The 24,529-nt window shown below is 35.2% G+C and overlaps 1 protein-coding gene across 35 annotated transcripts in view; it reads right to left on the bottom strand.

Annotated features, from left to right (window-relative positions):
• Positions 1 to 24,529, bottom strand: part of RFX3 (regulatory factor X, 3 (influences HLA class II expression)) — a 276,259-nt gene that overhangs the window by 234,129 nt on the left and 17,601 nt on the right. For 8 of the 35 annotated variants that reach the window (XR_001363733.1, XR_001363731.1, XR_001363732.1 and 5 more), the window contains 4 exons: positions 23,978 to 24,055; positions 19,742 to 19,791; positions 17,741 to 17,823; positions 6,313 to 6,380 (listed from right to left, as the gene is read on the bottom strand). The exons of 1 other annotated variant lie outside the window; for it this stretch is intronic. The gene's annotated coding sequence lies outside the window, so the exon portion shown is untranslated. Of the gene's footprint in view, positions 1 to 378; positions 485 to 6,312; positions 6,381 to 9,631; positions 9,654 to 12,382; positions 12,464 to 14,869; positions 14,940 to 16,220; positions 16,250 to 17,740; positions 17,824 to 19,234; positions 19,417 to 19,741; positions 19,792 to 23,977; positions 24,075 to 24,529 lie in introns of those variants that run through there. 26 more of the 35 variants (XM_014546273.1, XM_014546281.1, XM_014546280.1 and 23 more) reach the window with 19 other exon arrangements.

Raw genomic sequence — 24,529 nt, 5'->3', positions numbered from 1 at the left:
CCCCAGTGCCCCAGTGGGGAACTTGCAGGAGGCAGCCAATCCATGATTCTCTCTCATCATGGATCTCTCTCTCTCTCTCTCTCTCTCTCTCTCTTCCTTACTCTCTGAAATCAATTAAAATATAAAAATATTTTTTAGAAAAAATGTCACTTCAAAAATTAAAGCAGAAATGTTTGTGTGCTATAGAATATACTTGGCATAAATATGCTATATTATGTCTTTGTGAAATAACTTGCATATGTAAAGTCCTAGAGACTTTGATTCTATCACTCAAAAAATCCAGCATCACTTGGTATGTTAACTTAGGAGCCTAACTTATGCTCGTTATTTATAAAGTATAATGGGAATTTTCAATTAACCATGGTTAAATGTACCCACAATTAATCTTGCTTTTCCATTTAGTTATTGCACCCAGAGTGTGAGCAGGGTAGTTACTTGTTTGGTAGCTCTCTCAGCTCTGTTTACATTGAATGAAGTCAGGATTCTAGAAAAAGAAATGCTTAAAATAAATTAATTATTCAACTTGGATAGTGGATGAGCAAATGAACAGCTACTATACTCAGGACTGACTGTGAATAACATCCAGGTATACCACTACCCTGTTCCCCATCTGGGGACTCTGGAAACTTTGGGGGCCACTTAGATTGCCACAACAATTGGGGAGCCACTTTGGACCACATATGCTAAACATGCTGCTACGTGGGGATCCCACCAAGTACTGTCCCATCCACAATGACAATAGTGTCCCCATTAAGACAGGAACCAAAATTTTCTTGTTCATTATTGTATTTCTAGCCTACTATATAGCAGGCATTAAATAATTATTTGTTGAACAAAGTCAAAACAAGCAACTTCTAGCTTGAGTGAGAGACAATATAAAATAATGAAAAGTGACAAAAGAGAAATTAGACAGTTTTCTACTTTGACACAAGAGGCCTTTGTGACTGTGCTCATTATATTTAGGGGACTTCTAGGATCAGATACATCCATCCGAGATTGTAGAAAAGCATAACATTTCACACCCAAATATAAATTATAAGAGGGTTATTTTCGTATACACCTTCCTCTATTAGTAAAACTAAGCAATTGTGTCAACTTAAGACATAAACATTGTGCCAACTAAGCTCAATCTTGCCTTGGCAACTGGGTGGTAAAACAGTGTTGTGGTTTTAAAGTCTGGGCTCCGGAACAAGACTGCTGGGTTTAAGTTTGGCTTTACCATGCATTACCTGAGTAATTTACTTAACATCTTAACATACCATTCAAACCCTGGCAATTTACTGAACATCCTCTAGCATCGGTCTTCTCATATATAAAACAGAATAATGAAACAGGTTCACAACACCCTATTCTTAGCCCCTGGGCCAGATATGTCACATGACTTAGAAATGTTTGAATTTTAGAAAGTACTACCAGATATCTTACACCCCAAGTGGATCTAGAGCAGCAACCCATAATCACACACATTAACATTCCTGTAGCTAAATGAATGAACGTTCAAAGTGTTCAGGTTTGACTAACTCAAAAACCCATGAGTTGTTTTGAGGCTAAATTAGTTTTGCCACAAACTTAGGGAACTGGTGATTTTTTAAAGCCTTTTTAAATTCACAAGTGAATATAAGGAATCATGGGTCTGTAGGACCTACTTCCCTCAGAGAGATAATGTGAAGGTTAAGTGAGTATATATAAGGTATTTACTCAGTGCCTCTCACATGGGTAGCACTTAATAAATATTGGTTATCATTATAAAACTAGAGGCCCACTGCACAAAATTCATGCACTTGGGGGGGGGGAGTGTTCCCCAGTCTGGCTTGTGCCCTCTCACAGTGCGGGAGCCCCGAGATCCATCTCCCCAAAGAGGTAGGCCGGAGCCGGGGGGTCCCGCCTCTGCGCCACGCAGAGCCGCAGAGCCACTAGGACCCACCTCAGTGCTGCGCACGTAGTGTCAAGTCCCCGCCTACCCGCGCTCGCCCGCTACGCATGCAGTCTCCTGGTGACGTATTGTTACAGCGTGAGGACATCACAGCGTGAGGGCGTGATGAGCACATAGGCTTTTATTAGTATAGATTAACAAAGGAAATACAAGATAACTATAGTAGTAAGCTGACTTGTGTTAGCTGGGGTAGGAGGGAGGGGTGGGGTAAGTAGTGGTTAGAAGGGAATCTAAGACAATTATGTTAATTAAAATAAAACAAAATATGCCCATTTATCTCCGCCCTGTCTACTGGTTTCCTGAACCAAACTTCCAGAGAAACTATAAGACTTATAGGGGAAATGAAGAGAACTATCACTTATTAGCACTACTCTGTGCCAAGCATTGGATTATGTACTTCACATATATCCCTTATTTAATTTTTACAAGTCTGCAAGGCAATAGTTATTATCCCATATTACATAAAGATATTGAATTAATAAGTGGGTGAACCAAGATTCAAGCTCAGGTTTGACTAACTCAAAAACCTATAAGCTGTTTGCTCTAGACTACTTTGATAAAGGATAGAGCTTTATTCTCACATTCTTGACTGTTAGCTTCCTTTGTATTTCTATCAAGTATTTTTTAAGTGCACATAAGATTAAATTTATATTCTCTGTTAGATTAAATGCATTACAGTTCTTTATATAATCCAAAATTTGAAATGCACTTGCAATTTTTATCTTAATTTATCTCTGAAAAAAATAATAAAAGGATATCCATAAATTACATGTATCCTCTTTAGTTATAACAGCATATTCATGTGCATATTGCATTAAGTTTCCAAGCAATTAGCAACACAATTATAGTCAACGAAAGTCAAAGAACTTTAAATTTGGGAGAGATTTTAAAGATAAAATGTGTATTTAGTTGAATAACCATTCTGGTCATGAATCTTTTTAAGGGGTTTAACCTCCCAAATATCTCTACTATTCCAGAGTTCATTGACTTTTTAGGGGGTGTATTCTTTATGACAAATTAAAATTACCCTTTCTATAATTTAAACTCATTCTATTTCAGCCGGGCTTTTAAGACGATAAGTCTCTAACATACCTGTCATTTTGCTACTTTATTGATTTTCACTGCAAGTTTGTAACAAAAAAAAAGAGAAATACAAATACATTTGAAAACAGATTTTAAGTTTTCTTCCCTCCTTTCCCCAGGCAAAATGAGTAACTACCATGGCTTCAATCTTTCCTCACTCTTGTCAATATCCATTTTTGCTGCCCTTTAAAGTGCCTCTCTATGTTCAGAATGAACTGTGAAAAAAATAATTCTTGTCAATATCCATTTTTGCTGCCCTTTAAAGTGCCTATGTTCAGAATGAACTGTGAAAAAATAATGGAACATTACCCTATACTACTATTTTAAAACCAACTGTCATGCCCTAACGGGTTTGGCTCAGTGGATGGGTCCCGGGTTTGATTCCGGTCAGGGGCATGTGCCTTGGTTGTGGGCACATCCCCAGTGGGGAGTGTGCAGGAGGCGGCTGATCGATGTTTCTCTCTCATCGATGTTTCTGACTATCTATCCCTCTCCCTTCCTCTCTGTAAAAAAAAAAAAATAAATAAAATATTAAAAAAAAAACAACACCAATTGTCATTGGCCCTGGTAAAAAGCTAGTATCTTGTATATCCTGTGTACTATGTTAATTCAGTAAATTAACTTAGTTGAAGAGGAACAGAAGTAAAAGAAATGCCAGGCTTAACCCTTGTTTCTAACTCTACAGTGCCAGTAAGGAAAGGGTATATAACCTTGATCATCACTTTTAGTAGAATGCAAGAACAAAACTGAGGCATAGATTGCTACTCTAATTTACAGTCTTTGCAAAAATGAAAGCAGAATAGCTCTGAAATCCTATCTCCCAATGAAATACTACTCAAAGGAAAAAAGTCCAAAAGGGACCTGCTCTAAAGGCGACCAATAGTCCCAAGGTGGCTCCTGAAGAACTTTTATGACTGGAAAATCAAATTTGAATTATTGAATAATTTGAATATAATTACTTTTATAGTGGATAAGAATGCCAGAGTAAAAGTCACAAGATCTCGGTTCGCATGCTAGAATCTCGCTGGGTCTCTGGTTTGCCCATCCATATTATGGAGACAACCCCTACCCTCTAACTGACCAGCTGGGAAAAGTTAAATAAGATGCTACACACACAAGCCCTGGCCGGTTTGGCTCGGTGGATAGAGAATTGGCCTGCAGACTGAAGGGTCCCAGGTTCAATTCCGGTCAGGGGCACATGCCTGGGTTGCGGGCTTGATCCCCAGTGGGGGGCATGCAGGAGGCAGCCAGTCAATGATTCTCTCTCATCATTGATGTTTCTATCTCTCTTTCCCTCTTCCTTCCTCTCTGAAATCAATAAAAATATAATTTTTAAAAAAAGATGTTACACACACACAAAAGAACTTTGTAAAGTGTGATCTATATAAATGTAAAGTATATGCTATACAATATGTAAAAACAAACATTTCCTTCCCTATCACTCCCCTATACAAGTCAACTACCTTATTTCACATATAATAAAGGATTTTAATGCTATCAAAGTGAATGGTCCAAAAATCATATTAAAAGACACATATAAAATCGTTCTCTATTGGTTCTTGGAATAATACAAGAGAAGGATTCTACCCACACATCTTTTGGGTTTTACTTTACATTTTCTCTAAACTATTTTTAATAAACATTATTTGTAAGCAATTTTAAGAGAACTATACTATGGAAACTTTTTTTTCTCTCCAGGCCCATACAAGCTTTCACAGTTATTAGGTTCATATGTAAATACTGAGTGATAAGGAAAAAGAATGTCAGATTTATCTGTTTGATACAGACAATTCAAATGGTTTGAGAAATATGATGAAGTTGCAAGATTTCTTAGAAAACTATTTGAAAGAGTTGGTACTATATCCCTTTAAATATAGCATGATAAAGATTATTAAAACTATTAAATTATAACTTCTGTATATAAATGCATCATTTTTTGTTATAAATCATGTCACAAATGTCTAAGACACAAAACTATTCAATTTATCTTTCTTACAACTTTATATTAAAAAAAGTATAAAAACTTGGAACACATATCAGGGAATATTTGGTGCACTCTTTGGAGGACTTCTATAAAACAACAGTTTTGAAATGGAGGATATAGCTCCAGTTAATTTTTCTTGAGTCTTGGTTAAGTTTCTTAACCAAGAGATTATACATTTATCTTCTCATAGGAACTGAAGACTGAAGAAATGTTAAAATAGCAATGTTTTATCATCTTAAAAGGACTGGCAATTTCATTTCAACTATGTGGAAAGGTAAGAAAGTAATTTGGGTGCAAATATAATCTCAGAGATTAAAGATGAACAGTTTACAAGGACTCAGAATCAATGCTTATCCTAACTCTGATGCCCCTCCCACAACCCAGCCCACCCTAACCCCTGCCCCCACCCCCTTTTCACCTTTCTTAAGGCCTCTTGTAATGGAAGCAGAAGTTCACACACCAAACTCTAGCACCTTCCTACATAACCAACCCATTATTGAGTAGAACAATTATGACATCAGCACTATGTTAGCTAATTATTCCACCAAATAAATAAAATCCAATGATCTCCAATACTACCATGTCATTGAATTGATTACATACGGATAGCTGCTGTATTTTACTATCTTTAATTTGAATTCCCTCTGATATAAGCTTGATGTCTGGTAATGTGTGAAACAATTGTGGAAATGCATGTAGCATGTACACTTAACTGACTGCCATTTTAGACTGCCAAACCCATGCATCATGGGTACCAAAGAGATGGGAAAAGACTAACAAAGGGTCTGATATTTGTTTTCTCATTAAATGAGCCTGAGTAGTGCCTAGAAATTTCCCATTATAGGAGCATCAATGCTCTTTCTTACTATTTCCCTATAAATTATACGTGCTAGCCACTACTTTTCAACGCAGCATGCCATTAATCCTACTTGGGGCAGGTTAGGGAGGAGGGTAGGAAGGAGAAGTTCTCTTGTCGTTTCTAAGTCCCACAGAAAGCTAAGTTATTCAACACTTTTAAAAATAATAACTGTAACTACATAACAAAGTGAAGAACACTCTAATACTGCTTTTTTCTTAAACATATATAAGTTCTAAAAGAAAAGAAAATTCCTCACAGTATTAACTACTACTGACCATCAGGAAAGGAAAACCTATCTTAAAACAAAATCCTCAAAAAGAACTTGGTAATTAAAATTGTATATGTAAAATGTTACTAAAAAATTCAAACATAAGATCTTATCTGACATGTTAAAATACTCTATATTTTGCATACATATCGTTTAAAATTTATAGAGAACATGTGATCAATTACCTCATATTCTTTCCATGAGCCAAACTCAATGTATTCTCTACCATAAAATGCCAGAATGATCAAGTGGCCTAAAATATTAAAAGCAAGAAGAATAAGGTAAATATTAAAAATAAATTATTTAAAATCTAGATGCTGTTATTTATTTAGTTTATGAATAAATATTGTGATATAACAATTATTTTTTCATTATTTCTTAATTAGGTGACATACAATATTACATTAGTTTCAGGTATAAAACATAGAGATTAGACATTCATATAACTTATGAAGTGATCACCCCAATAAGTCCAGGAACTGATCTGATACTAAAACTGAATTATATTTAAGGTATTTTTTACATGACTATATTTTTAAAAGCTTCCTCCTTAGCCAAAAATGATATTGTTTTGATTTTACAGGGAAGGAAAGAGAACTTTCAAAGAATGAGCATACTATTCTAATAATCAAGAAAAATATGTTAGGACAAATAATACAGAGAACAATCCTAGAAAAATCTGTACCTTTAAATATTGATTTTTTTTGTTGTTAACCCTCACCAGAGGATATTTTTCCATTGATTTTTTTTTTAGAGAGAATGGATAGGAGGGGGAGAGACAGTGAGAGAGAAACATCCATGTGAGAGAGACACATTGATTAGTTGCCTCCCATTCGCACCCTGACCAGGGCCTGGGATGGAGCCTGCAACAGAGGTATGTGCCCTTGACCGGATCTGAATCAAACTCAGTACCCTTTAGTCTGTGGATCAACACTCTATCCACTGAGCCAAACCAACTAGAGAGAAAAAAACAACAACTGTACTTTTAAGTTGTAAAGATGAAAGACCAAACAATTCTGAGAATCAGCCTGCTAATTTCTTGTATACAGAGATGTAAAAGTGAAAATGGATTAGCAGCTGACACAACTTTACTCATTCCTTTTTAAAATAAATAAGATTTGGTTCTTAAAAATAAATAAGTAAAGATACATAAGCAGGTCACAAAAGTCAGGAAACTAATAAGACATGCATAATTATTCAGTTTCATGAAAATTTTTAAAAGAAGTCTTTGGTTCAGAAGAGAACAGGCAAGGCTATTTTAAACTAATGATTTTTATTGGCTGATAAAGTAAATTTAGGGTAACACTGCTATACAAACAGGAACTTAAGTGTATTTGTTTATACATGTTATATCTTTTTTTGCCCTAAATATGTCCCATAATATCAGAAATCAATTTAGTAGAGTATATCTGATCCTTTAGTCAATCATAAACAGCATCATAGCTGTCTGGCATGATTTAGTTTTATTTGTTTTTCTTTTTTCTTTAAAGGTAAAGATGACACTAAGCAACAGTTGCCATCAATCATTATGTTGGTCCATTAAACTTAGAGAAATAACAAAGCAAACAGGTACAGCTCAATATATATGAACAGGCAACAGTCTAAATACACATATTTGAGGTTACTTGAACAAGACAAGACAAAGATCACTAAAATAATCACAGGTGTTTGCTGCATACAGCAAAAATGCAATAATCTACTAGTTAACACACCAGAATTCTCAAAAAGAACTTGGTAATTTTAACCCTATTATCAAATGGTCCTGTTACTTTACTGTCATTATGAAATATTATATATTTTCTGACATGAGATATTATTATTGTACATATTTATTATACACTAAATGACTAAACAATACTTCAGAACAACTTTGAGCAAAATGACTATGAATTATACATACCTATTTCTAAGAAAATTCTACCTACCCCTTTAATTCTAATTCTTTTCTCCAACTTAAGCTCCCCTGTATTTAACTTTTTATGTGAATATCAAGTTAGAAAATTCAAGCTAATATACAGTTATCTGCATCTTCTACTACTCTCCAAACAAGTTACAATACCTTCTCTATGACTACATCCTTTACTACCTCATTCTGATACTAATAAAATTGCTCAAGATCTCTTTTCTTGATATCTTACAAGTTCCTTAGCCACCATACCAGTTCACTGATGAAACAAATTTGTCTTTGTCACTTATCACTTTAACCTTAAAATCCAATTCATTTCTTAAAGCCTGTTCTCATATATTATTAAGTTATTCATTTAAGAATCACAACTATGCTAAGTACCACACATACCGTACAAATATTAAATATACATGGTGCAAACGCTCAGGTAGCTCACACACTACCATGCCAATTCACAACAAGATGGTCTCTCCCTCAAAGCTCCACATTGGCCCCAGGAGAACTTATTTTCCTCATTTCTTCCTATATTCTACAATGATTTTTTTTCTCACATCTCTGGCACAGCTATTCAAAGTATCTTCATCTTGCCCTTTAACATTTATTGCATCACTGCAATGTGCTTGGCAATGTGCTATCAGTTGATTAGGATAAAATGGTAAATAAAACACAGTTATTTTGCATTCGGGTCCCACCTCATCTGCTCCCACATATTGTCCTAACTTCCTCAGTGGCTTTATCATTCTCCTGGAACCCAGTGATCTTTCACTTTTCCACCATCATTTTCTCATATTTCATAACTAATAGTAAACAAGTCCTGTTGAATTGGTACTCATGTCAGATGATCCATTTCAGCACCACCCTGAGACCTAGGCGAAAGGGGCCATTGCCCAGGGCCTGGCACTATAGAGAACCCACTTTGCCCCACTGGTCAGGTACTTCCTCATGCAGTGAAAAGTCTGCACAGCCCAGGGACATGCTCTCTGACTCCTCTGCAATCTACCTCAGCAGACTCCCAGGACCCTGAATTCCCATGCAGAGCCCTGAACTATCAATCCTAGGGAAGATGGAGATGGAGGCATTAAGAGTAGTCAAGAGATAGCTTATAAGGGGTGAGGCAAGGTTGCTTGTGGAGTGAGCATGTGGACTTGCCATGGCAAAGAAAGAGCTTTGGATACGGGGAAAGGGAGGTACACAGAGGAGTTGACAGAAGGCCATTTCCCTTTGCCACTACGTTCTACAACAGAACTGAAAAACCTGAGAATACTAAATGGTCATCCATCACATTTAAAGCTGTACTTGTCAAATTAGGAGAAAAACCATATCTTAACAGTTAGTTGATTTAAAACATTTATGTATGTAAAAATACCATGTTTCCATTTGTATCCTTTATATCCATTAGTGATTGGAATAGGCCTATTTGCAATGAAGGTTCCCCAGCTCCAATCTTTATTATAACTGCAATCTATCAAATAATGATGTAATAGTAGCAGAGTAGCAGTAGTAAAAGTAGCATTGATAATACCTCTCACTGAAGGTCCTAGCACAGTACCAAGCATTTAATCTATACTAAACTCTTTCATACCCCTTTTGTTACTTACAATCCCACTGGCTAGTTATGCACATCTTATCTATAAATGGAAAGAACAAGTGGCAAAAGAAGAATTCTGACCATGGTCTTTATGAACTAAAAGCCCAGGTTTGCCCTAGCCCATTTGGCTCAGTGGATAGAACATCGGTCTGTGGAACGAAGGGCCCCAAGTTCGATTCCAGTCAAGGGGACGTACCTCAGTTGCAGGATCCTCCCCAGCCCAGGGCCTGGCCAGGCACATGCAGGAGGCAACCAATCGATGTGTTTCCCTCATATCGATATTTCTGTCTTTCCCTCTCTCTTCCACTCTCTCTAAAAATCAATGGAAAAACACCCTCGGGTGAGGATTAAAATAAATTAATTAATTAATTACCCAGGTTCTTCATCCTATACTTCCTTTCAGATAACCTAGAGAGGTTTACCTGGCTTTACTTATTTATTTTTTTGAAAAAATTTTAAAATGTTTTTGCTGATTTTATTTTTAAAAATTTATCTTTATTGTGGAAAGTATTACAGATGTCCCCTTTTTCCCCCATTGACCATTTCTACCCAGCACCCGCCCTAGATCTACTCCCTGCCAATCTTTACAGATCTGCCAGATTAATCTCCTGAAAGCATCACTTTCATCTTCACACTTGATCCACTTTAAAAATATATGCTCTATCCAGTTAAATTTCAAATCCTTAGCCTGATTTTCTTTCCACTCCATCTGCTTCATTATTTCTCAACAAACTCTTCAAACTCTTCACACTAAAATCTACCTCTAACATGTGCTTAACCCCTTCCTCACAGCCTTATACACCACTCAAACAATCTTCAAGATCCACCTCATGTATTACACCTCCTCCATGAAGACTTCTCTAACTAACTCATGCCCAGAATCTTTTCGCCCCATTTTTTATTTACACGTAATACTGGTAGTTTCTAATCATTCAGCAAGTAATTAAGCTATGTACTTAGCATGGTGAGAACCACAAAGGATATGACATACCTTTTGACTTGAAATCACTTTATGGACTTAATCTGGTTGGAATGCAGTATAGGAGACTGGTAAAGTGGCTCTAAAGACAGAGCACTTGGCTGAAAATCTGCCTTGATCACATGTTACCATAGACTTGACAAACCCATTTAGAAATTAATTTTGAGAACCCCAAAGAACCTTTGTTAATGTGCATTATATCTAGTCATACACTGGTAAGTGTTTAACCGCCAGCTCTCCTTCCCCTACCAAAAAGCTAGATTTGTAGTTTCTCCTCATTTCCATGGTGTAAACAATCTCAACATGGCTAGTTTCAAGCTAGCATGTCACATCTAAATGCAGAGTTAAGAGGTGAGCAACATTGGCTCTCTTGAGTTGGTAACAATAGGATATAGTATATCACCAGTTATGTCTATCCATATTAATCACATCAGAAAATAAAATGCAGAAATTTAATATTAATTTTAAAATAAAACCAATGCATATAACATAAACATGTTTTTATGAAACATATCTAAATTTTTCCAAACAAAAGAGAGTTAATGAAAGGAGTGGCATTGTTTTACATTCTTACAAACTTCTCTAATGTCTTGCTTAAGAGGAAACAATTAGCTTCTCACATCTACTTCTGCACTCAAACTGCTATTTTGGTTTATGAAGAAAATGCAACCTCACAGACATTTAGTTGAAAAAGTTGGGACCTCCTGGAGCTGGTGACCTCAGGGGTCCTCCATTCACACTTTGAACAGCATTCATATACAGTATATAGTTTCCATAAAAGACTCTGATGTGAAAAGATGTTACCATTAGTGAGAGTTCGGACTAGTTTGGTACTTTTACTTAGTTTTTATTACCTAGCAATCATCTCAATATAAAGAATTCATAATTCAGACTGCACAGAAAAAAAAACGTTTATACGATTCATGTGTGTATTTACATACATATGTATATAAATGTATATGTAAACATACAATATTTCCCCAATTCAACGACCCAAAATACTAAGAATAGCAAGGGGAAAAAAGATAACTATACAGTAAAAACTTCATTTTTAGAAGGAAAAAATTTCTATGCAGAGAGATTATTTATGAAGTTAATGTATGAATCTTCACTGAGCTGGACATAATATTCAATTAAGTAAAAAAGGTACAATTATATTCTACATTTTTACAAGTGGACAATTTCACCATATGTACAAGATGATAAGTCAGCGTTACATATTCATTGATGTCAAGAAAAAACACCTTTATCAGAATCTATATATATAAAAGGCTAATATGCAAAGCATCCCCTCAGGAGTTCAACTGGGAAACCAGGAGTTCAATCGCTCGCTATGACGTGTGCTGACCCCCAGGGGCAGATCGGAACATGGTGGGTGATGAGCTGTGGTGGCAGAGCGCTGAGGGAGCAAGGGAAGGAGGCGGCAGGGAGGCAGGGAGGTGGAGAACCTGATCAGCCCTGATCACCCAGCTAGGCCTAGAGACCCTACCCGAACACGACTTTCGTGCACCGGGCCTCTGGTAGAATAATATTTTGTCTAACTCTGAAATTTAAAACTTCCCAAATTTAATGTTTTAGGCAATATTTAATTCATCAAAATTATATTATGGAACATTTTAACAATATAAGTACACAAGTATTAATCAAGAAAAAATAATTATTTTAAAACTTACAAAACTACTGGTAACAGACAGTGGTTTTACTGGAAAAACTGTATCTGTGTAACATTAAGGGCTAATTTCCCTTGGTTCTAATTTCACTGTGGTTTGGTATACTACTCACTGTTAAAATATCAAGGCGATGTTGAGCATGTTCTGTACCTCTTCGTTAAGCTCAGGTTGGCATTACCTTCTTCAAAGAACTGAAACAGGATAGCCATTGCTTAAACCAGTTTAATCCCACTAGCTACTTCAAACCGTTGTGTTTCAAATCACTTCTACTCTTTTGCAAATAATATTTCTCATTAAATTAAATGCCTTTATGGTTCCTTTAGCAACAACAGAATATATTAAAATTTAAACTATATTTTGTAAATCAATGGCAAGCATGTTGAACATTGTTTAGGGATAGGGCAAAAAGTACCAAACATAATCAGATTTTCATGGGACTCCACTGTTGACCTTACTTCTCAGCAGAAGCTACTGCTATTTTCAGTTATTTTAAAAAATATATATTTCTTTATTGATTTCAGAGAGGAAGGGGGAGGGAGAGATAGAAACATCAATGTTGAGAGAATCATTGATTGGCTGCCTTCTGCACGTCCCCAATGGGGATCAAGCCGCAACCTAGGCATGTGCCCTTGGCCGGAATCGAACCCGGGACCTCCCAGTCCGCAGGCCGACACTCTATCCACTGAGCCAAACCGGCTAGGGCTATTTTCAGTTATTTTATATCAACCATGTAAAGTGCTAACACAAAGCAGTTCACTCACTTCTGCTGTTAGACTTTCCATGGAAGAAAAATGTGGAGAGAGACTAAATGTTTAAATAATACAAGACTCACTGTACATATTTACTAAAATAAATAAATTGGCCCTATTCTTTAAATTCTACTTTTTGTTCAGAGTAATAAGTATTTCATCTGTTTAGTGCATATTTTTCCTATTGATTATTGATCTTGCAATCTTTAAAAAAAAAATCCTGCTCCAAGATTTGAACCTGTGAAGAGGGGTTACTGATAAAAGTTTACTCAAAAGAATTCCTACACTGACCAATACTGAAAATGACTTAACAAAATATATAGTCCTTAATATCCCTCTTTGAAAACAATATTGTTCCTAATTATATCCAGTTCCATGTTACCATGTTCAGCTGCCATCCTGTCCTGTGAAACCCTCCTTACATCCTATCACAAGGAGTAAACTAGAAAGATGATAATGACAATATCCGTTACCAGTTTGAGTGCTAACTCTAGATTGCCATTCTGGCCCATTCTGTTATATATATAATTTTACCTTTCACTTTTTCATTTTATAACCAAACTGAATAGGTAATATCCCCATATTTACATAAAACACCTGAGCTCAAAGTAGTATGCAATTAGTTTAAGGATAACTAGCTATCAAATGACAAAGCCAGAATTTTAACTCAGATTTTATTCGAAAGACTAGGACTCACATCTTCTTCTAACCAATTTGCGAGCTGACAGAACTCATGCTATCAGATATTATTTTTTAAGCTAAACACCTAAGTAATCATGAATATTTCTCTACATGGAATTAGCATGAGTGTCTCACATAGCACAGCTTGGGCCGTTGTGGAAATTTCACAGTACCACCCAAGTACTATGACAGACTTCTATTAATATTGTGACAGTCCTAAAAAAAATCTATATTCACAATTAGTTGAGGGAAATAATTTTCCTACAAATCTGTTTCATACTGAACCTGGGTTTGTGTCTTCAAGCATGAGCTGTGATTTCATAGTGTGGACTACAGTGCATATCCATGCCTCATGACATAGGAGACAGGGACAAGGTCATGAAATTTTACACTGTGTAGCAGGTCAGGCTACTTAACGGCTAAACTACAATTCAGAATAATTGATTGGCAGGACTGTTCTATAAAGTGCTCTGCAGTCACTATGTAAAATATACATGACATAGAGTAAGCAACAGTAAAACTTCAGTAATATCATTAAAGGCTAGTAACAAGAGTCACATAATAAATTTTTCTCTAGGAAAAGCAGATAATTCAATGTGGTGCAACTGATACCTAAATTTAAGTATTAAACTCGCTGTGGCTCTACTGGATTATTAAGAAAAAACTGCAAATATTTCAAAAATCTATAATCTAGTCCTAAAACTTCTTAAAGTTTTAGTGCTGCCTTGTAAAAATATTTACAGTAAATTAGGATAACAACTTATCAGACAGCCACAGAAAGCTTCGCTATGGTGCCCTACAGATCACCGGATCTTTGACACCTTCTTAAAAGATCCTCTCTAATAGGAAGCTAGTATAATATTAGGTGGGTGTATTAACGTATCCCAATGGGAAAATGCAACTGTAGGTAACTGTTATAGAAATGCAAAACAGAATGCCTCTTAATCACTAATAAACATCTCTATCTAAAGCAAATTTATTGTTTAATAAAAGTTTACGGTATACCATTTAGTTGTTTCACGCCATGCACTTGCTTAAAGAGGTTGATTTTACCTTTAGCTAAAGCTGTGTATTTTCTAATCTGTTTAGGGCAGCTGTCAAGTAATCAGAGTAAGCAGTGTCATTTTAATAAGGACGTCTTTTAATAAAATATAATAAGTCACAAATACCTAATTTCTGCTCTTTACTGTAATTGCCACTCTTCACTGTAACTGCTACTTTAACAATCTTTTCCAAATGCTGCACAAAAGATGAACAAATCAAGGGTATTAGCATGTGTGTATATTTACAGCTTACTGCTGTCAAAGGCTGTGTAGTTCCACTCCCTACTCCAGCAGCTATATGAGGTCTGTTTCTTTTGATAGAGGCCTCCTGGTTTAGGTTGTGAATGTATCTGAATGAATCTCCTTTTCATGGCTATGTGGCAAACACATACTAAAAAGTATACAACAGAAATGTTGGCAAAGTTCTAGCACAATATTACTCCTTTAGGAATATCACTGACACTTTGTCACAGTGAAAGACAGTACATTTTACTACTTTATTCTTCCACAATATTACTCCTTTAGGAATATCACTGACACTTTGACTGTCACAGTGAAAGACTGTACATTTTACTACTTTATTCTTTCTTTTTCAATAACTTATCTGCTAAATTAGTTATTAGTTCATAATTTCAAAAAACATTGCTTATATATAGTTCATGTAGCCTATTTTCTTAAATTTTAAAAGTTTATTATAACTATTAGTTTTACATATACATCCACTTAAATAATGTACATAAAACAAAAGTTGCTGCAATATTAAAATAAATGAAGGATCCCAATAACAGAGAAAGCAAACTATTACAATTTTTATTTTTAAAAAGCACATTCATTATGATTATTTTGCTACAGTTCAATTTTAAGTTTATGATGTTTTTTCTAAAATTCCCTGAAAACTTCTTTATATGATAACCTTTTACCTTTTTTATTTGTTTTATTTAAAGTACACTATTTTTTAACCAGTATATTTTTAAATTTTGGTAGTTTATTGCTATTTTAATATCAGAAGTCTGGTGCACAAACAGTACTGGGTTTATAAAAAGTTTGCCCATTTTTGAAATGCTAAGCTTTCCCAATTCAAACTAACTTACTGTGAAAAGAAAACCATGACAACTGTTTGTACCTCTTGCTTTATTATTACATCCGGCCTGGTCACTCTTAGAAATTCAATCTATTATGGTTGCTAGGAGTCTGTTGCTGTGCAACCTAGAAGGGTATGCTGTGCTTTCAGGCTAAGGAGTGCTAATAAACCTGTAGGCTTCCTTCTATGGGTCTGACCAGTGTGTTTAAAGGGCTTAATACTTTTCAAGAGTGATTGGAGACACATCCTATTAAAAACAAGTCACACTGAGAGATTTCTAACAAAGGGACAAAATGCTAAACATACACAAATATTCAAAATGTATCCTCAGAATCCCTAATTTGGTAAAACAAACAAAGAACAGATTATGATCTATATTTCAATTATACCACCTACCATTCCCAAGTTTTTATTTCCATATTGACCTATAAAAGGTTATAATGGATATAAATGAACTCAGAATGTTTTAGGGGGGGAAAGCAGTTAGTAACTTCAATTTTATAAACTTATAAAAATTCCAAAATTAGAAAAATAAATTTAACCTAGGAATCTAGGAGTCATGAATTTTGCAGAACTAAAAGGCATCCCCCCCAATACACCAATACACACACACACACACACACACACACACACACACACACACATCCTTGAAAAGCTGAAATTCTAAATTTCATTTTATTATAAAAAAGATGACTTTTTTCATCCTTTATATTAATTCTAAAATATATTCTATCCTATCATATGCATATTCTCCATAACTTTAAAAATTAACACTCAATAACTTACTCACAAAACTTCATTACAACTAGATAGCACTGAACGTAAATAAAAAGAGAAAGATAGTAGAGGCTATCAATAAAATGCTGATAAACAAATTGTGTGAAACAGAACTTTAAAAGTGGGCAGAGGATACGAGAGGACCTCTACGTTCCTTAAAAAAAGAAATTATATTGACTTTTATTTCTTTATGTATGGTTAAGTCTTTCTCATAAAGTATTTGAAGACAAAGATGATGAAATTGGTCTACCATAAAATACCAAAGGTCATGCAGATAAATAAAAATATGTGATTTTACAATAATCATCAGTCTTTTTTATTTTTACTTTTATGAATTTATCTGCGCCAAACTGAGGACATATGCCAGGGAGCAAGATTTCAAATGCTCCTCAATAATCACTTTATGAAACTTTATCCATATTTTCCAAGGATGTTTTGATACACTAATTCTCTCTATGTATTTTACTAATACTGCCTGCAGCTTTAGAAAGTTAAAAATAAGTTTTTGTAAATGCCAGGCAAGATTTTTTCTTTATTCATGGAAACAGTTAGCCCTTCTATCTCTGAGCTGGTCGTACTTTCTAAAATAACCTGTCAACTACACTACCTCTTTCTTTTTTAAAGAGTCACGTATATCTGTCCTTCAAAGGTTGTTTTATTTTTTCTTCTCATTGCACACTATGGGAAACAGAGTAAAGGAAATTAACTATTTCTTTAAAAGTACCAAAAAACAACAAACAGAAGAATGAAGAATAACTATCCAAAAAAGGCAAAAAATCCAATAATAAAGGTGCAGGCTGAGAGGTGCAAAGGAACCATCTGACCAAAGACTGAGACTGAGGCAGGAAGAGAACTGGTTGGCTAAGAAGGTTTAAAACTCAAACAGCCTATGCCAAGCAATAACAAGCAGAACAGACCAGAGCAAACTGGAGAAAAGGGGCAGAAAGGATGACAGAGACAAGAATGTGTTAGAGAATAACTGAAAGAAAATTCGCAGAAAGAAACATGATTCATTTTACAAATGAGGGGGAAAATATGAGATTTTTATATTCAATACTTATATTTTGAATCATCCTTATTTCTTAAGAAGGCATACAACAATTCAAAAAATGTCTTAAAAGATGTAGTGATATACATACCATTTATGATGTAAAACCAAGTAAGCAGTAACTTGAAGACTCAATTTGACAATGAAATAATTTGATTACTTTCCAATTCTCATCTAGGATTAAGGAAAATTTAACTTAAGTCTATAGGTACAGGATGTAATATATGAAAATATCTTTTAAAGCAATGAAAACTGATTTTTCCCAAACAAGAACAAAACATTAAGACACACACTACACACACACACACACACACACAGTAGTCAAAAAAGTTATATAAAGTCAGATTCTAAATATACCATTCACAGAAGTGTGTTAGGCAAATCTGTTAACTTTTAAAGCAGTTATTTAATAATTGGTCAATTACTAGTCAAGTGTAGTAAATAATGCTGAAGACTCTGCTCTGAAAGTTCTAAACTGGCTACATTAATATTTAGTCTCCTGTCAGGCACTATTAATTAAAGGCAATGGGGCAAAAAAAAAGGAATAAGACTTTGTAATGGAAATGGAATCCATAGTAGAAGTGTTGAGGGAAAGAGCCTTCTGGTTAGGAAGCTGCAACAATTATACAGTGTGGCATACTGAGAATAACATATTCATTCATAGAATTAAGTCTCTTTTACTGCACATTCCAGTTTTCTTGGATTTGCAACATCCTATCATATTTGATTCACTTCCAAATACCGAATTTCAAATTCAAAAAATCAAATTTCCTCAATAAATGCTGAACAGGAACTGAATTGTTTTATTTTTAATTTCATAAATTTTTATCAAGAATTGTAGGTTCTTTGATAATTCACATTATAAGGGTTGGTAACAAATGAAGGTTAGAATTCTGTTTTAGTAGTCCCATCTTACTAATTATAAAGAGAAATCATTATGGGAGCCATTAATATAACATAATTTCTCCTTTCTGCTGAAAGAATATTTGCCCAAATACTTTTCAAATTATTTCTATAATTTGTTTAGCTACAGTCAAAAGGATATTGAATGTACAAAGAAAGAGGTTTGTGTGTGTTTTCAGTATTAGACTTTATATAATATAAACAACTGATTAGAAGAGTAATATCAATTAAAAACATATTTAAAAACTTCTTAAAACCCATTTTCACTTTTTAAGTACTACCATTCACTTTTATATATTTAAAAACTTGAAAAAAGGTATTAGATCAATTGATTTTTTAAAATGTATAACTGAAGATACTGGAAAAGGCATCTTCAAGTGTTTTCTATGAATATAAGGGAAAATTTCCTTGTATCTCATTATAAATGCCAATAACCTCAAAGATATATATTTCACTTTTTTTGTGAAAGCAAATACATAAAAAATTTTTAGAAAACATAAAAGAAATAAACCATATTAGTACAGAGGTAAATGTTACTTTCTCGGAGTGCACTTAGAAAAATGTCTTTGTGGAATCTGTATTTAATTTAGAAGATTCTATTTAATTCCAACTCAAAATCTGAGACTAGAAATATTAAAGTTCACAATTCAGATTTTTAAATGATATTTGTCTGGAAACTAACCTTTATTCTTTTTAAGATTTTTTTTTCATCCATCCCTCCATCCACGGAGGAGGAGACAAAACATGGCAAAGAGGAGCAAGAGTGGCATCGGAGTGCTGAGCCTGACTCAGCTATTGTGTCTCTTTCCAGAGGTAAAAAGTGAAGGGAGTAACAAGGGGTAGGTGGGGAGATAAGGGGTATAGCTCAAACAAAATTAACCATGAGTTGTTAACTATTAAAGAAGAGTGATGGATACATGGGAATTCATTTCATTGTTTCATCATACTGTTCTATTTTTACTTTAAAAAGTTAGGGGGAAAAAGTAAAGAGTAGATTTGCTCTCCTTAAGTCTTTTATAGCTCACACATTTTCTCATAAACACAGTGGTGGTACAAACAAGTGGTGATACTAAATTAGACTTCTGTCATTTTTAATTTATTTATATTTTTAACTGGCAGAAATACTATTTTCTCGAGTTCAATAAACTCTGGCCTACAGGTTGTTAAAATGTGGGCACAACTGACTCACTTCAGACACAAATACCTGGGCACATTTGCAAATATAATCATTTAACCAGCCTTTAATGATGGAAACCAGGATTAGAACTAAATACTTCTTATACATAATTATATAAGTTCAGAGAAAGGGATTTTTTTTTTTGTTTAAGGTTCCACAACAATTTCTACTTCCTTAAATATGTTAAAAACACACATTATATTATATATTTTTACCATTTTTTGAAGTATTACAATATAGTACAATAGCCTCAAATACTGCAAAACTGTATATTTCATAATGGATGACAGGCACATATGCTTAATATTTGACACTGAACTGAAATTAGAAAATATGATTTTGACATTAGTACACTGAAAACCTCATTCTAAAAATATCAGCATGACAATCTATTTGTCAAAATAACAGAATTCAATCTGCCTCCATTAGTAACTTTTACTTATCTAAATAACCTCTCATTTTTGTCATTTTGCATACACAAGATTTTAAATTCAGTTCATAAATCCATGATTACTGATGACTAGACAATGACAGATAACTATGCTACATAAACAATAACATGCTAGTTTCACATTTTCTAAGACACTGCAGAGCATTTTGATCACAGAAGCCATCGTATACAGATACTTTCTCTAGTTTAAATTAGCCATATGAGCAAACTGAGGGTATAACGCAGGGGTCCTCAAACTATGGCCCGCGGGCCACATGCAAATACAAATATTGTATTTGTTCCCGTTTTGTTTTTTTACTTCAAAATAAGATATGTGCAGTGTGCATAGGAATTTGTTCATAGTTTTTTTTTTAAACTATAGTCCGGCCCTCCAACGGTCTGAGGGACAGTGAACTGACCCCCTGTTTAAAAAGTTTGAGGACCCCTGGACTATAACCAATCAAATTACCAGTCAGCTCATTCTAATTTCAATTTGCCTGTATTAATAGTGATTTTACTTTCAATAGTTCATATTGCAATTTTTTAGGATCTATTCTTGTGATAGTTCCAGATGTTTCAGCACAACCTCCAACTTGGAAATAAGTAGGGTGGACTGAAAACCTTAACCTTTCCTACCATCTCAAAAGAAAAACTAAAAGTAGGTTTTGAGTCTCTTAATCTGCTTTTTTCCTTATAGAAAAACCATAGTGAGTGTTGTTGTTTTTTCATCAATATACACCTCAAAATGACATAAAATGAAAAGGCTGTACATTCAGAGAAAGGAGTACAAGAATGACAGAAGGCAACAAAGAGTCAGGGGGAAAAAAAGTACTGTAAGGATAGATGTAAACAATTAGGACTCTTTAGTATAAAAGGAAGGCTAGCATCGACCAAGGTTATCATCTGAGGCCTGGTGCATGAATTTGTGTACCAGTGGGGTCCCTCGGCCTGGCCTGCGGGATTGGGCTAAAACCAGCTCTCTGACAATCCCCAAGGGGTCCCGGATTACAAGAGGGTGCAGGCCAAGCCGAGGGACCCAACTGGTGCATGATTGGGGCCAGGGAGGGACAACGGGAGGGCTCCAGGGTGTGTCCAGCCCGTCTTGCCCAGTTCTGATCGGCCAGAACCCAGCAGCAAGCTAACCTACCGGTCAGAGCATCTGCCCCCTGGTGGTCAGTGTGTGTCATAGCTACCGGCTGGTTGTTGGGTCATAACGGTTGTTTAGGATTTTATATATATAGATGTTGCTGGGTGTGCAAATGTATCCTTTCTGGGCAATCTCACAGAAAAGGACTTGTCTTGGGACTTTAGCATATTAGGCTTTTATTATTTAGGATAAAGTTACAATGGAAGAAATACACAACTTACCTCTGTCACCTTTGTTCAAATGTCATCTCCGTAAAATCTTCCTAATCATCATACTTAACATTGCAACCTCTCCACCCTCATCACCTATCCTCTCTAGTCAACTTTTTTTTTTATCCTCATCCAAGGAGTGAGGATATTTTTTCCCCATTTTTAGAGAGAGTGGAAAGGAGGAAGGAAGGAGTAGAGAGAAAGAGAGACAGAGAAATAAAGAGAGAAATAGGAACATCAATGTGACAGACACACATGGGTTGGTTGCCTTCCATGCACCCCAACTGGGGGTGGGGTTTGGACATGCAACCCACATACTTGCCCTTGAGCAGGAACTGAACCCATGACCCTCTGGTTCACAGACCAATGGTCTGCAGTGTTTCTCAACCTTCCTAATGCTGCGACCCTTTAATACAGTTCCTCATGTTGTGGTGACCCCAACCATAAAATTATTTTCGTTGCTACTTCATAACTCTAATTTTGCTACTATTATGAATCGTAATGTAAATATCTGATATGCAGGATGTATTTTCATTGTTCGCAACCCACAGGTTGAGAACCGCTGCTAGACACTGAGCCATGCTGGCCAGGGCTCTAGATCCCTCTTTTTTAAAAATTTTCTCCATATCATTTACAACTATTATAATACTCATTTATCTTCTCTCTCCATCATCCTCAATTGTTTGAATATAAGATTCTCAAGGGCAGAGATCTGATAAGTTTTCTTCAGTGCTGTATTCTCCATAGAATTTCATTGCTTGGCCCATATTGTATGTGTCAATATTTGATCAATAAATGAATGGATGAATAAAAAAGTGAAAATGAGCATGTACACCCAAACTGACTCTAGAAACTGACTCAGGAAAGAGGTTAATATGACTTCACAACTGGTAGTAAACTTACCAAACTAATCACCTCAAGAGATGGTACAGAATAAAAATACCCTGATTAAAAATAGCCCTGGACAGATTTATGAAAGCCAGATCAATATTAAAAAGAGTTTTTTAAGGAGAAAGTCTCTGTAGTAGACATCAAAGCAGATAACCCTACCTTTCCACAGTGCAACCCTTAATGGATATCACAAATGCAACCACAGATCTGACTACTGTAATAATTCCATTCTAATACCACCAGTTGCCTTGGTATAAGCTTGGAACTCAGGTCCTGATTCTGTACTTTTGACATCCCAATAGGACAGTAAAGTTAGGTAGCAAAAGATGAAACTCAGCAAGTCTGGAGTATTCAAAATACCCTCCCCATGCCCCCCACTCAAAAGCATAGTTATCATAATGCCTCCCAGGTCTCTCCCCTACTAAGCAGCATTAGGAATACCCACACCCTGCCACAAGCAGAAAGCAGGAAGGAGATAATAGATCCTAAAAGGCACTCCCCAACTTCTGAAACTATTAGTCTTAACAGACACTAAAAAAAATCTCAGGCAAGTTTAGAATTTCATACATATACATATACATATTCATATACATACATATATATATACAAAATTCATATATACATAGAGTTAGATAACAAAATCATTTGAAAAGATAAATGGAAATGAGACCTTGATCTAGTGTCTACTAGCTGATGCCTTTTTAAAGAAATATCCAAAATTCATGAATTCATGCCATTAAATCCATTTTAAAAAACAGGAAGTAAATAAACCCATTTGGACTAATAGAACTGCATTGCTCTAAAGGTCAGTATAAAATCAGGACTAGACAAAATTATAAAACGGTTAAATGTGTATTCTATAATTTGATTAGAGATAAACAAGCTGAGGCTTCATAATTATTCACTGATTGCTTCTACTAGAAAAGGACACTGGGTTTTGTGCTGAGTTCCAAAACCTCAGGAAGCTTACAAAAAAATTTAGAAAGATCAAACATTTACAAACAAATATCTAAATCACATTTTCCAATTAGTATCAGGGTTAATAAAAATTTCATTAGAAGTGAACTTATTCAAGTTAAGAACCACTCTATTTAACTTTAGCAAAGATGAATTCGAGCAGTGTGGCCCTAGCCAGATAACTCAGTTTGAGCACTGTTCAGATATGCCAACGTTGAGGGTTCAATACCCAATCAGGGCACATACAAGAATCAACCAGTGAGCCCTGGCTGGTGTGGATCAGTTGCACTGAGAGGTCACTGGTTTGATTCTGGATCAGGACAGTAATGGAAACTGCCATTTACATGTTAGATGTAGTGCTGCTGTTTGCCTTTGTCATCTAATGTGATCTCTGAAACCATCTTTCAAGGTATATTTTAGTAACCATAACCATATCTCACAGAGTTTAAGTAATCTGCCTAAAGTTAAACTACTAATCAGTAGCAGAGCTAGAATTCAAACCCAGAGCTGTTCATTCCAAAGTTATTGCTCTTAAACAGTGATTTTCAACCAGTATGACACAAGAATTTTAAAAACATTCAATACCTGACTATTTAGTCAGGGGTACTACTCACCTCTTTTCCCTTAAATTGTCAAATAAAAAAATGACAATAGCCAACACAATGGCCGTCCAGTGTGAATCAAAATTAGACCTATATTTTTGTCAGATCAGCAAAAAAAAATATGACAAGTTCAGTTGTCATATATTTTTTGCTATGCCACAGAATTTTTTTTTTAAATTTATCAGAGAGAGAGAGGAAGAGAAAGGAAGAGAGATAGAAACATTTATGAAAGAGAAATATCCATCTGCTGCCTTCTGTGCGCCCCCTACTGGGATTGAGCCTGACACCAGGCCTGTGCCTGGACCTGGAATCAAATCTGTTACTACCTGGTGCATGAGATGATGCGCAACCACTGAGCCACACCAGCCAGGCCAGAATTTTAGTCATTAGTTTATGTGTGCCATGAGATGGAAAAGGTTGAAAATCACTGCTCTTAACCAATTGCCTAACACCATAAGCCAGGCTGGCAAAAAAAAAAAGTTACAGAGTGGTGAAATATATATTTCAAAATGTACAGTAGTTTCTAAGCTCCCTAAGCGCACAGCACAATGGAAGTTTTGTGGC

The sequence above is a fragment of the Myotis brandtii genome, unplaced genomic scaffold (assembly GCF_000412655.1).
Source record: "Myotis brandtii unplaced genomic scaffold, ASM41265v1 scaffold44, whole genome shotgun sequence".
Classification (NCBI taxonomy): Eukaryota; Metazoa; Chordata; class Mammalia; order Chiroptera; family Vespertilionidae; genus Myotis; species Myotis brandtii.
Note: the sequence above shows the minus strand (reverse complement) of the source record. Positions and strands in the feature narration are given on the sequence as shown.